Source organism: Mobula birostris, chromosome 23 (genome assembly GCF_030028105.1).
Source record: "Mobula birostris isolate sMobBir1 chromosome 23, sMobBir1.hap1, whole genome shotgun sequence".
NCBI classification, from domain to species: Eukaryota; Metazoa; Chordata; class Chondrichthyes; order Myliobatiformes; family Myliobatidae; genus Mobula; species Mobula birostris.
In genome coordinates this window covers 1,362,040-1,375,017 of record NC_092392.1, presented here as the reverse complement: position 1 = coordinate 1,375,017, position 12,978 = coordinate 1,362,040, and the positions used below count along the sequence as shown (strand labels likewise).

Sequence of the window (12,978 nt, the reverse complement as noted above, 5' to 3'; positions counted from 1 at the left end):
GCCTGGAGCATGTTAGAATTAAAGGCAGAGATCTTAGATATTACAGAGTACAGAAGGATTGATAAAGCTCCAAAGGCAGCTAAGATCTATCTCAGTTTGCAAGTGAGGAGGTAGCTGGGGTACTGACCGAGATTTTCACATCTTTAGTAGCCCGAGAGAGGTTCCAGAAGACTTAAAGATAGGTAACATTTTTCCTTTAAGCCAGGTAACTGCAGGCCGACAAGCTTTAGGTGAGTAGTAGATAAATTATTACACAAAATTCAACATGATAGCAATTATATACTGTGCATATGGAAAGGAAGGGGCTGATCATTTGGAAAGCCAGAGGACAGCTAGCATGGCATTCTGCAAGGGAAATACTGCCTCACTAATTTAATTGAGATTTTTCAGGTGGTAACAAAGGCGGCTGGTAAATAGGGTAAAAGTTGTATGTTTGGCTTTAGCAAAGAGGTCGACACAACCTTTCATGATAGCTTGATCCAGGAGGCCAAGGCAAATGGGATCCAAGGCAAGCCCTGATCCAGAACTGGCTTGGGGATAGGATGCAGAAAATGGTGAGGTGGTAGGATGTTGTTTTGATTAGAAGCCTGTGATAAGTGGTATACTACAGGAATGAACACTGGAACTTTTATTGTTTATGATTTGTTTGAGTGTAGGATACTGATGTACAATTCATAAGTTTGCAGATGATAATTGGTACCACAGATAATGACAAAGATGGTCTAAAGAGTTAAGAGATCAGAATGAAAGATGTGCAGAATACTGGCAGATGGAACTTAATCCTGACAAATATGAGGTGGTGCATTTTGGGAAGTCAAACAGTGATAGGTCATACAGAGTAAACAGTAGGACATTTAGGAATGTGTTTAACTGAGCAAATGGAGTTGAAGTCCATGGTTCCTTGGGGAGATAGCTTTGTGAAGGCAGCATCTAGCAGCAAAGAATTAAAAAAGTTATAAAATATGTTGCAACTTTACAAAGTGGTTAGACTACAGTTCTGGTCACTATACTACAGATGGCCCCCGTTTTCCAAACGTTTGCTTTACGACACCTCGCCGTTATGAAAGACCTACATTAGTTACCTGCTTTCGCTAACAGAAGGTGTTTCCACTATTACGATAAAACATTCTAGCCAGCTTTGCTTAAACATGTGCTTTATCTCGATTTATTTTGAGCATCTGTTAGCAACATGAGTTCTAAGGTATCGGAAAAGCCTAAAAGAGCTCGTAAGGGTATTACACTTCGCGTAAAACTAGACATAATTAAGCGTTTCGATAGTGGTGAACGAAGTAAGGACATTGTCCGCATGTTGAATTTGCCTGCGTCCAACACTCGCACTATTTATATGCAGAGAGAAAGAATTTTGAAAGCTACCGATGTTACTGTTGGTTCTGCTCGTAGCAAAGTGATCTCTCTTAGTCGGCATCCAATAATGGGTAAAATGGAAAGTCTATTGCTTGAGTGGATTGATGGGTGTACAAAGCGTGCTGTTCTGTTAAGTTTTCTTATGCTTAAGGAGAACTCCGTCAGTCTTTTTAAAAGCTGAAACAGAAAGCACTGGACGATGATGATGAAAGTGTTGTGCAAGTGGAATTTAAAGGTAGTCATGGGTGGTTTAATTGGTTTCGGAGGCGAAGCAGCTTCCAAGTTTAAGCAGTGGTCCACAACGTCCGGGTCGTGGACCGATACATTGCCGCGAAGAACGCAGCGGGTGCAGCGGTAGCCAGGATGCACCCAGCACATCTTTAAGAAAAAAGCCGAAATAAACAAATTAATTAGTTAGGTGCCGCCCAGCACATAAATGTCAGCCCAGATCAGAGGTGATTGCCGATTGTGTCAGGTGTAAGCATTTAACTGTGACGAAACTGCAATTTATTGGAGTCTTCCCAATTCTGGTAAGTGAAACTACACTGTACATACATTGACCATATAAACCATATAACCATTAAAGCACGGAAACAGGCCATCTTGGCCTTTCTAGTCCATGCCAAACTCTTAACTCTCACCTAGTCCCACTGACCTGCACTCAGCCCATAACCCTCCATTCCTTTCCTGTCCATATAGCTGTCCAATTTAACTTTAAACAACATCAAACCTGCCTCAACCACTTCTGCTGGAAGCTCGTTCCACACAGCTACCACTCTCTCAGTAAAGAAGTTCCTCCTTATGTTACCCCTAAACTTCTGCCCTGTAACTCTCAACTCATGTCCTCTTGTTTGAATCTCCCCCACTCTCAATGGAAAAAGCCTATCCACGTCAACTCTATCTATCCCCCTCATAATTTTAAGTACCTCTATCAAGTCCCCCCTCAACCTTCTACGTTCCAGAGAATAAAGACCCAACTTGTTCAACCTTTCTCTGTAACTCAGGTGATGAAACCCAGGTAGCATTCTAGTAAATCTTCTCTGTACTCTCTCTATTTTGTTGACATCCTTCCTATAATTCGGTGACCAAAACTGTACACAATACTCCAAATTTGGCCTCACCAATGCCTTGTACAATTTCAACATTACATCCCAACTCCTATACTCAATGCTCTGATTTACAAAGGCCAGCATACCAAAAGCTTTCTTCACCACCCTATCCACATGACATTCCATATAGTTCAGGGAACTATGCACCATTATTCCTAGATCCCTCTGTTCTACTGCATTCTTCAATGCCCTACCATTTACTATGTATGTCCTATTTTGATTAATCCTACCAAAATGTAGCACCTCAAATTTATCAGCATTAAACTCCATCTGCCATCTTTCAGCCCACTCTTCTAACTAGCCTAAATCTCTCTGCAAGCTTTGAAAACCTACTTCATTATCTACAACTCCACCTATCTTAATATCATCTGCATACTTACTCATCCAATTTACCATCCCATCATCCAGATCATTAATGTATATTTGTATATGACTCTTATAGGTCCTGGACATCTATAATGTATATGACCATTTACACCTCGGACTTCAACTACTGCACAGAGACTTACCATCTTCAGAAGCTTTCTGATGACTCTGCCATAGTTGGATACATCAGCGAGGGAGATGAGGCTGAGTACAGCGCTACGGTAGGAAACTTTGTCACATGGTGTACAAAGTTTGTCACAAGACTAAGGAGCTGGTGGTAGACCTGAGGAGAGCTAAGGCACTGGTGACCCCTGTTTCCATCCAGGGGGTCAGTGTGGACATGGTGGAGGATTACAAATACCTGGGGGTACGAATTGACAATAAACTGGACTGGTCAAAGAACATTGAGGCTGCCTACAAGAAGGGTCAGAGCCGTCTCTATTTCCTGAGGAGACTGAGGTCCTTTAACATCTGTCGGACGATGCTGAGAAGGTTCTATGAGTCTGTGGTGGCCAGTGCTATCATGTTTGCTGTTGTGAGCTGGGGCAGCAGGCTGAGGGTAGCAGATACCAACAGAATCAACAAACTCATTCGTAAGGCCAGTGATGTTGTGGGGATGGAACTGGACTCTGACGGTGGTGTCTGAAAAGAGGATGCTGTCCAAGTTGCATGCCATCTTGGATAGTGTCTCCCATCCACTACATAATGTACTGGTTGGGCACAGGAGTACATTCAGCCAGAGACTCATTCCACCGAGATGCAACACAGAGCGTCATAGGAAGTCATTCCTGCCTGTGGCCACCAAACTTTACAACTCCTCCCTTGGAGGATCAGACACCCTGCGCCAATAGGCTGGTCCTGGACTTATTTCCTGGCATAATTTATATATTACTATTTAATTACTTATGGTTTTATATTGCTATATTTATACTCTATTCTTGGTTGGTACAACTGTAATGAAAACCAATTTCCCTCGGGATCAATAAAGTATGACTATGACTATGTATATGACAAACAACATTGGACCCAGTACAGAGCCCTGAGGCATACCACTAGTAACCGGCCTCCAATCTGACAGACAGTTATCCACCACCACTCTCTGGCGCCTCCCATCCAGCCACTGCTGAATCCATGTTACTACTTCAATATTAATACCTAACGATTGAACCTTCCGAACCAACCTTCCTTGCGGGACCTTGTCAAAGGCCTTACTGAAGTCCATATAGACAACATCCACCGCTTTACTCTCATCAACTTTCCTAGTAACCTCTTCAAAAAATTCAGTAAGATTTGTCAAACATGACCTTCCACACACAAATCCACGTTGATTGTTCCTCATCAGTCCCTGTCTATCCAGATAATTATATATACCATCTCTAAGAATACTTTCCATTAATTTACCCACAACTGACGTCAAACTCACAGGCTGATAATTGCTAGGTTTACTCTTAGAACCCTTCTTAAACAATGGAACAACATGAGCAATACGCCAATCCTCCGGCACCATCCCCGTTTCTAATGACATTTGAAATATTTCTGTCAGAGCCCCTGGTATTTCTACACTAACTTCCCTCAAGGTCCTAGGGAATATCCTGTCAACACCCGTAGACTTATCCGCTTTTATATTCCTTAAAAGCTCCAGTACTTCCTCTTCTTTAATCATCATAGTTTCCGTAACTTCCCTACCTGTTTCCTTTATCTTACACAATTCCATATCCTTCTCCTTAGTGAATACCGAAGAAAAGAAATTGTTCAGAATCTCCCCCATCTCTTTTGGCTCCTCACATAGCTGTCCACTCTGATTATCTAAGGGACCAATTTTATCCCTCACTATCTTTTTGCTATTTATATAACGCTAGAAACGCTTGGGATTTATTTTCACATTACTTGCCAAAGCAACCTTGTATCTTCTTTTAGCTTTTCTAATTTCTTTAAGATTCTTTTTACATTCTTTATATTCCTCGAGCAACTCATTTACTCCATGCTGCTTATAGTTATTGTAAATATCTCCCTTTTTCCGAACCAAGCTTCTAATATCCCTTGAAAACCATGGCTCTCTCAAACTTTTAACCTTTCCTTTCAACCTAACAGGAACATAAAATTTCTGTACTCTCAAAATTTCGCCTTTAAATGACCTCCATTTCTCTATTACATTCTTTCCATAAAACAAATTGTCCCAATCCACTCCTCCTAAATCCTTTTGCATCTCCTCAAAGTTAGCCTTTCTCCAATCAAAAATCTCAACCCTGGGTCCAGCCCTATCCTTCTCCATAATTATATTAAAACTAATAGTATTGTGATCACTGGACCCGAAGTGCTCCCTAACACAAACCTCCATCACCTGACCCACCTCATTCCATAACAGGAGATCCAACACTGCCCCTTCTCTCAACACACATCAAAGTTGCTGGTGAACGCAGCAGGCCAGGCAGCATCTCTAGGAAGAGGTGCAGTCGACGTTTCAGGCCGAGACCCCTCGTCAGGACTAACTGAAGGAAGAGTGAGTAAGAGATTTGAAAGTTGGAGGGGGAGGGGGAGGGGGAGATCCAAAATGATAGGAGAAGACAGGAGAGGGAGGGATGGAGCCAAGAGCTGGACAGGTGATTGGCAAAAGGGATACGAGAGGATCATGGGACAGGAGGTCCAGGAAGAAAGACGGGGGGGGGAGGGGGGACCCAGAGGATGGGCAAGGGGTATACTCAGAGGGACAGAGGGAGAAAAAGGAGAGTGAGAGAAAGAATGTGTGTATAAAAATAAGTAACAGATGGGGTACGAGGGGGAGGTGGGGCATTAGCGGAAGTTAGAGAAGTCGATGTTCATGCCATCAGGTTGGAGGCTACCCAGACGGAATATAAGGTGTTGCTCCTCCAACCTGAGTGTGGCTTCATCTTCACAGTAGAGGAGGCCGTGGATAGACATGTCAGAATGGGAATGGGATGTGGAATTAAAGTGTGTGGCCACTGGGAGATCCTGCTTTCTCTGGCAGACAGAGCGTAGGTGTTCAGGAAAGCACAACATCTTATATTCCGTCTGGGTAGCCTCCAACCTGATGGCATGAACATCGACTTCTCTAACTTCTGCTAATGCCCCACCTCCCCCTCGTACCCCATCTGTTACTTATTTTTATACACACATTCTTTCTCTCACTCTCCTTTTTCTCCCTCTGTCCCTCTGAATATACCCCTTGCCCATCCTCTGGGTTCCCCCCCCCCCATCTTTCTTCCTGGACCTCCTGTCCCATGATCCTCTCGTATCCCTTTTGCCTATCACCTGTCCAGCTCTTGGCTCCATCCCTCCCCCTCCTGTCTTCTCCTATCATTTTGGATCTCCCCCTTCCAACTTTCAAATCCCTTACTCACTCTTCCTTCAGTTAGTCCTGACGAAGGGTCTCGGCCTGAAACGTCGACTGCACCTCTTCCTAGAGATGCTGCCTGGCCTGCTGCGTTCACCAGCAACTTTGATGTGTGTTGCTTGAATTTCCAGCATCTGCAGAATTCCTGTTGTCTGCCCCTTCTCTCGTTGGTACCTCTATGTATTGCTGCAAAAAGCTATCCTGCACACATTTTACAAACTCCAAACCACCCAGCCCTTTTACAGTATGGGCTTCCCAGTCTATGTGTGGAAAGTTACAATCTCCCACAATCACAACTTCGTGCTTACTGCAAATATCTGCTATCTCCTTACAAATTTGCTCCTCCAATTCTCGCTCCCCATTTGGTGGTCTATGATACACGCCCATAAGAGTTACTACACCTTTCCCGTTCCTCAATTCCACCCAAATAGCCTCCCTACAGGAGACCTCTAATCTATCCTGCCAAAGCCACCGCTGTAATATTTTCTCTGACAAGCAATGCAACACCTCCCCCTCTGTCCCTCCGATTCTATCACACCTGAAGCAATTAAATCCAGGAATATTTAGATGCCAAGTACACCCCTCCTGTAACCATGTTTCACTAATAGCTACCACATCATACTTTCAGGCATCAATCCATGCTTTAAGTTCATCCACCTTTCTTATAATGCTCCAAGCATTAAAATAAATGCATTTAAGAAATTTTCCACCCCTTACTCTCTGTTTATCACTAACGATGTAAACAACTTTACTATTTTCTTTTTCTTCCTTCTTCCCTACAGCTGTTCCTACACTCTGGTTCCCCTCTCCACTCGTATCTAGTTTAAATCCACCGGAGCCTCTCTAGCAAACCTACCCGCAAGAATATTCATCCCCCTCCAGTTCAGATGTAGACCGTCCTGCCAGAACAGGTCCCACCTTCCCTGGAAAACTGCCCAATTACCTATAAATCAGAAGCCCTCCCTCCTGCACGTCTTCAGCCACGTGTTGATCTGCGCTATCTTACTATTTCTAAACCCTCCTGCACGTGACACTGGTAGCAACCCTGAGATTGCTATCCTGGAGGTCCTGTCCTTTAGCTTGGCGCCTAACTCCCTAAACTCACCTTTCAGGACCTCCTCGCTCTTCCTACCCACGTCATTGGTCCCAACATGGACCACGACATCCGGCTGCTCACTCTCCCTCTTGAGAATTCTAAGAACTCGATCCGAGATATCACGGACCTTGGCATGAGGGAGGCAACAGACCATCCGGGATTCTCAATCTCTTCCACAGAACCTCTTACCTGTCCCCTTAACTAACGAATTCCCTATCACTACTGCTCTCCTCTTTTCCCTCCTTCCCTTCTAAGTTGAGGGTCCCATCTCAGTGCCAGAGACGCAACCAATGCAACTTGTCCCTGGGAGGTCATCCCCATCAACAGTATCCAAAATGATGTACTTATTATTTCTACTTTATATAGGCTGTGTATTTTTGTGTTATTTGGTATGATTTGGCAGCTTCATAGCTTAAAGGTTACTAGAGAGTGTTTCTGCCAAAAGCGCTTCCGCAAGATTTTCGCTGCACTAGACAGTGCTGCAGAAAAGTATTTCTACTTTATATAGCTGTGTATTTATCATATCCTTCCTGCTTTTACTATATGTTACTGTTATTTTAGGTTATATGTGTTATTTGGCATGATTTTGTAGGTTATTTTTTGGGTCTGGGAACACTCAAAAAATTTTCCCATATTAATAAATAGTAATTGCTTATCCACTTTACGACATTCCAGCTTACAAACCGTTTGACTGGAAGGTTCTACCTTCGGATAGCGGGGGAAACCTGTATAGGATCTGAGTGTGCTGGTAAGAATTAAAGTAACTCACCAGAATGTTGCCTGCACCTGCTGCTCTCCTAAGGGAGAGCTTGAATAGGCTAGGTTTGGAATCTCTGGAATCAAGACTGCTAAGGGAGACCTGACAGACTTGAATAAAATTATACAAGGGTTATAATGATACTATAAACCAGGTAGATACTCAGAATAATTTTTCCATGGTAGAGGTATCAAAAACAAAGGGGCAGAGATTTAAAGTAAGACGAAGGAGTTATAAAGGAAGTTTGAGGTGGGTGTTTGTTTAAAATATGAGAGAATGTGTTTGACACCTGGAACACACTGCCAGAGGTGGTGGAAAAGGCAGCGTACTGGATATAATGCAGGCAAATGAGATTTATGCAGCTGGGCAAAAAGACAGCATGGACATAGTAGGGTAAAAACCCCACCTCTCTGCTTTTGACTCTAGTAAACAAATCTGTGATAGTCAAACCAAAAGCCAAATGCAGAGTACTGGATCATTCAAGTGCTGCATTTCTCTCACTTAATATTTCAGACTGCAGAAGAAATTGATATAAAATTGGAAGACCATTGCTGCAGAGCTCTATTTATCGTACGGGAAGAAACCCTGTGTATTTCCCTATTATAGGGTATCAAAATAAAAGAAAGTGTTTTGTTTTTCCAAACAGGACATATGCAATGTGTCTGCCTTGAGGCACCAGTTGGAAAAAAATAAATTACCTCAACTGAAATACTGCAGGCCAATGGTATCTTAGAAATAGTTGGAAAAATATTCCTGGGATAGATCACAATTCTACAAGAAATTAAAACCAGAGTATAGATGCTGAGATGTTATGCTTCAGTTGCACAAAACACTGCTGAGGCTGCAGTTGGAATCACCCCATTATGGAAAAGATGCTGTGAAACTGGAAAGTGCATACAGAAGATTTGAGGATTTGGCCAGGATTTCAGGGACGATATTATGGAGAGGGGTTGGGACTTCACTAGATTCTAGAAGAATGAGGGGTAATCTTAATAGAGGTGTACAAAATCAAGAATGGCAGAGGTAGGGTGAACGCAGACAAACTGTGATGGAAGTATAGCAAAAATCGGTAACAGATACTAATCTAAATGTACTGTACTTAAATGCACGCAGCATTAGAAATAAAGTGGATGACCTTCTTGTACAGCTACAGGTTAAAAGATATGACATTGTGGCCATCACCCAGTCATGGTTAAATAATGGATGTGATTGGGAGCTGAATGTCCAAGGATACACAGTGTATAGGGAAGATAGGAAGGTAGATAAAGGGGGTGGCTTGGCCCTGATGGTGAGCAATGATATCAAATCACTAGAAAGAAGGGACATAGGATCAGAAGAGGTAAAATCCTTATGGGTTGAATTAAGAAATGGCAAGAGTGAGAAGACACTAATAGCAGTTATATACAGGCCTCCAAACAGCAGCCGGGATGTGGACTACAAGTTACAGCTGGAAATAGAAAAGGCGTGTCAGAAGGAAGATGTCAAGATAATTATAGAGGATTTTAATATGAAACTGGATTGGGAAAGTCAGGAAGGTACTGGATCTCAGGAGAGGGAGTTTGTAGAATGCCTACGGGATGGCTTTTTGTAGCAGCTTGTCCATAAGCCCACCAAGGGATCGGCTGTTTTGGATTGGGTGCTGTGTAATGAACCTGAGGCGATTAGGGAGCTGGAGGTAATGGAACCCCCTGGAAGTAGTGATCATAATATGACTGAGTTCAGTTTCAAATATGAAAAGGAGAAGCTGGTATCAAGTGTATCGATATTTCAGTGGAACAAAGGAAATTACAGTGCTATGAGAGAGGACTGGAAAAGTAAGCTAGATGGAGGGACAGTAGAGCAGAATTGGAAGAAATTCCTACAAGAAATAAGGAAAGCGCAGGAAAAATATATTCCAAAAAAGAAAATCATGAGTGGAAAAATGGCACAAATGTGGCTAACGAGAGAGGTTAAGATAAAAATAAAAGCAAAAGAGACGGTGTACAGGGAAGCAAAAATTAGTGGGAAAACTGAGGACTGGATGACTTTTAAAAACTTACAGAAGGAAACTAAGAAAGTCATTAGGAAAGAAAAGATGAATTATGAAGGAAGTTGGCAATTAACAAAGTTTTTAATGCATTTTTATATATTTCAATATAAAGAGTTTTTTTTAAATATATGAAGAGTAAAAGAGTGACACAGGTAGATACAGGACCGTTTGAAAATGATGCTAGAGAAATTATAATGGGTAAGAAAGAGATGGCAGAGGAACTAAATGAGTATTTTGCATCAGTCTTCACAGTGGAAGACATTAGCAACATACCTGATAGCCAGAGGTCTCAGGGAATAGAATTAGGTACAGTGAAGATTACTGGAGAGAAAGTGCTTGGGAAGCTAAATGGACTAAGAATAGATAAGACTCCGGGACCGGATGAGGTGTACCCACGGGTTCATAACGAGATGGCTTTGGAGATTGTGGAGGCATTGGAAATGATCTTCCGGGAATCAATAGACTGTGGCATGGTTCCAGAGGACTGGAAGGTTGCAAATGCAGTTCTGCTGTATAAGAAAGGAGGGAGGCAGCAAAAAGAAACTTACAGACCTATTAGTCTGATATCGGTAGTTGGAAAGTTATTGGAGTCGATCCTCAAGGATGAGGTTATGATATTCCTCGAGGTGCACGACAAGATAGGCCCAAGCCAGCATGGTTTCATGAAGGGAAGATCCTGCCTCACCAACCTATTGGAATTTTTTGAGGTAACCTCAAATAAGAGGGAAAAGATGAACAATGAAAGGAAGCTAGCAAATATTATCAAAGAGGATACTAAAAGCTTTTTCAAGTATATAAAGAGTAAAAGACAGGTGAGAGTAGATATAGAACCAATAGAAAATGACACTGGAGAAATTGTAATGGGAGATAAGGAGATGGTGGAGGAAATGAACCAGTATTTTGCATCAGTCTTCACTGAGGAAGATATCAGCAGTATACCGGCCACTCAAGGGTGTCAGGGAAGAGAAATGTGTACAGTCACAATTACGACAGAGGAAGTACTCAGGAAGCTGAATAGTCTAAAGGTAGATAAATCTCCCGGACCAGATGGAATGCACCCTCGTGTTCTCAAAGAAGTAGCTGTGGAGATTGCGGAGGTATTAGCAACCATCCTTCAAAAGTTGATAGGTTCCGGTATGGTTCCGGAGGACTGGAAAATTGCAAATGTCACTCCGCTATTTAAGAAGGGGGCAAAGAAGCAAAAAAGAAATTATAGACCAGTTAGCTTGATATTGGTGATTGAGAAGTTGTTGAGGTCAATTGTCAAGGATGAGGTTACGGAATACCTGGAGGCATATGACAAGATAGGCAGAACTCAGCATGGTTTCCTTAAAGGAAAATCTTGCCTGACAAACCTATTGCAATTTTTTAAAGAAATTACAAGTAGGCTAGACAAGGGAAATGCAGTGGATGTTGTGTATTTCAATTTTCAGAAGGCCTCTGACAAGGCGCCGCACATGATAAGAGCCCATGGAATTACTGGAAAGTTACATACGTGCATAGAGCGTTGGCTGATTGGCAGGAAACAGAGTGGGAATAAAGGGATCCCATTCCAGTTGGCGGCCGGTTACCAGAGCTAAAACAAGATAAGAGCCCATGGAATTACTGGAAAGTTACATACGTGGATAGAGCGTTGGCTGATCGGCAGGAAACAGAGTGGGAATAAAGGGATCCCATTCCAGTTGGCGGCCGGTTACCAGTGGTGTTCCACAGGGGTCTGTACTGGGGCCGCTTCTTTTTACTTTGTACGTCAAAGATTTGGATTATGGAATAGATGGCTTTATGGCTAAGTTTGCTGATGATACAAGGATAGGTGCTGGGGCCGGTAGTGCTGAGGAAACAGAGAGTCTGCAGAGAGACTTGGATAGATTGGAAGAATGGGCAAAGAAGTGGCAAATAAAATACAATGTTGAAAAGTGTATGGTTATGCACTTTGGGAGAAGAAATGAATAGGCAGACTATTATTTAAATGGCGAGAGAATTCAAAGCTCTGAGACGCAACGTGACTTGGGAGTCTTCGTGCAGGATGGCCTTGAGGTTAACCTCCAGATTGAGTCGGTGGTGAAGAAGGCGAATACAATGTTGGCATTCATTTCTAGAGGAATAGAGTATAGGAACAGGGATATAATTTTGAGGTTCTATAAGGCACTGGTAAGACCTCACTTGGAGTAGTGTGTGCAGTTTTGGGCTCCTTACTTCAGAAAGGATGTGCTGATGTTGGAGAGGGTTCAGAGAAGATTCACTAGGATGATTCCCGGAATGAGAGGTTAACATATGAGGAACATTTGACAGCTCTTGGACTGTACTCCATGGAGTTTAGAGTTCAGAAACATTGTGGAACATCCAGGTAGTCTTCTGCAAACCTGAAACTTGCTGCAATGTTTTTTTTGGAAAATGGTGGATTCCTCTGTGGTGTCCTTCCAAGAACACCATTCTAGTTCAGTGTTTTTCTTGTGGACACAGGAACAGTGACTTTAGCAAGTTCTAGGGCTATCTGCAAGACTTGTGCTGTTACCCATATGTTCTTTTTCACCTCCTTCAGCATTGCATGTTGTGTTCTTGGTGTGATTTTTGCAAGATGCCCACTCCTAGCAGGGGTAGCAACAGTACTGAATTTCCTCCATTTGTAGACAATTTCTCACTGTAGACTGATGAACACTCAGGGCTTTAGAAATGCAATTTTTGTAGCCTTTTTCAGTTTCATGCATCTCTACAATTATTCTTCTAAGGTCCTCTGAAATTTATTTTGATTGAGGCATGGTGCACATGAACAAATCTTTCTTGAGAAGAGCAGGCTCTGTCATTAACCTGACTTTCTGTGTCTTTTTTTAAAAATACTTTTCGGGCAGGGCACCTCTACAACTCACACCTCCAATCCCATCTCATTGATTGGAGCACCTGAAT

At 42.6% G+C, this 12,978-nt stretch overlaps 1 protein-coding gene across 7 annotated transcripts in view; it reads right to left on the bottom strand.

Annotated features, from left to right (window-relative positions):
• The window catches only part of mkln1 (muskelin 1, intracellular mediator containing kelch motifs), a 201,725-nt gene that overhangs the window by 40,920 nt on the left and 147,827 nt on the right, over window positions 1-12,978 (bottom strand). The gene's annotated exons all lie outside the window — the stretch shown is intronic.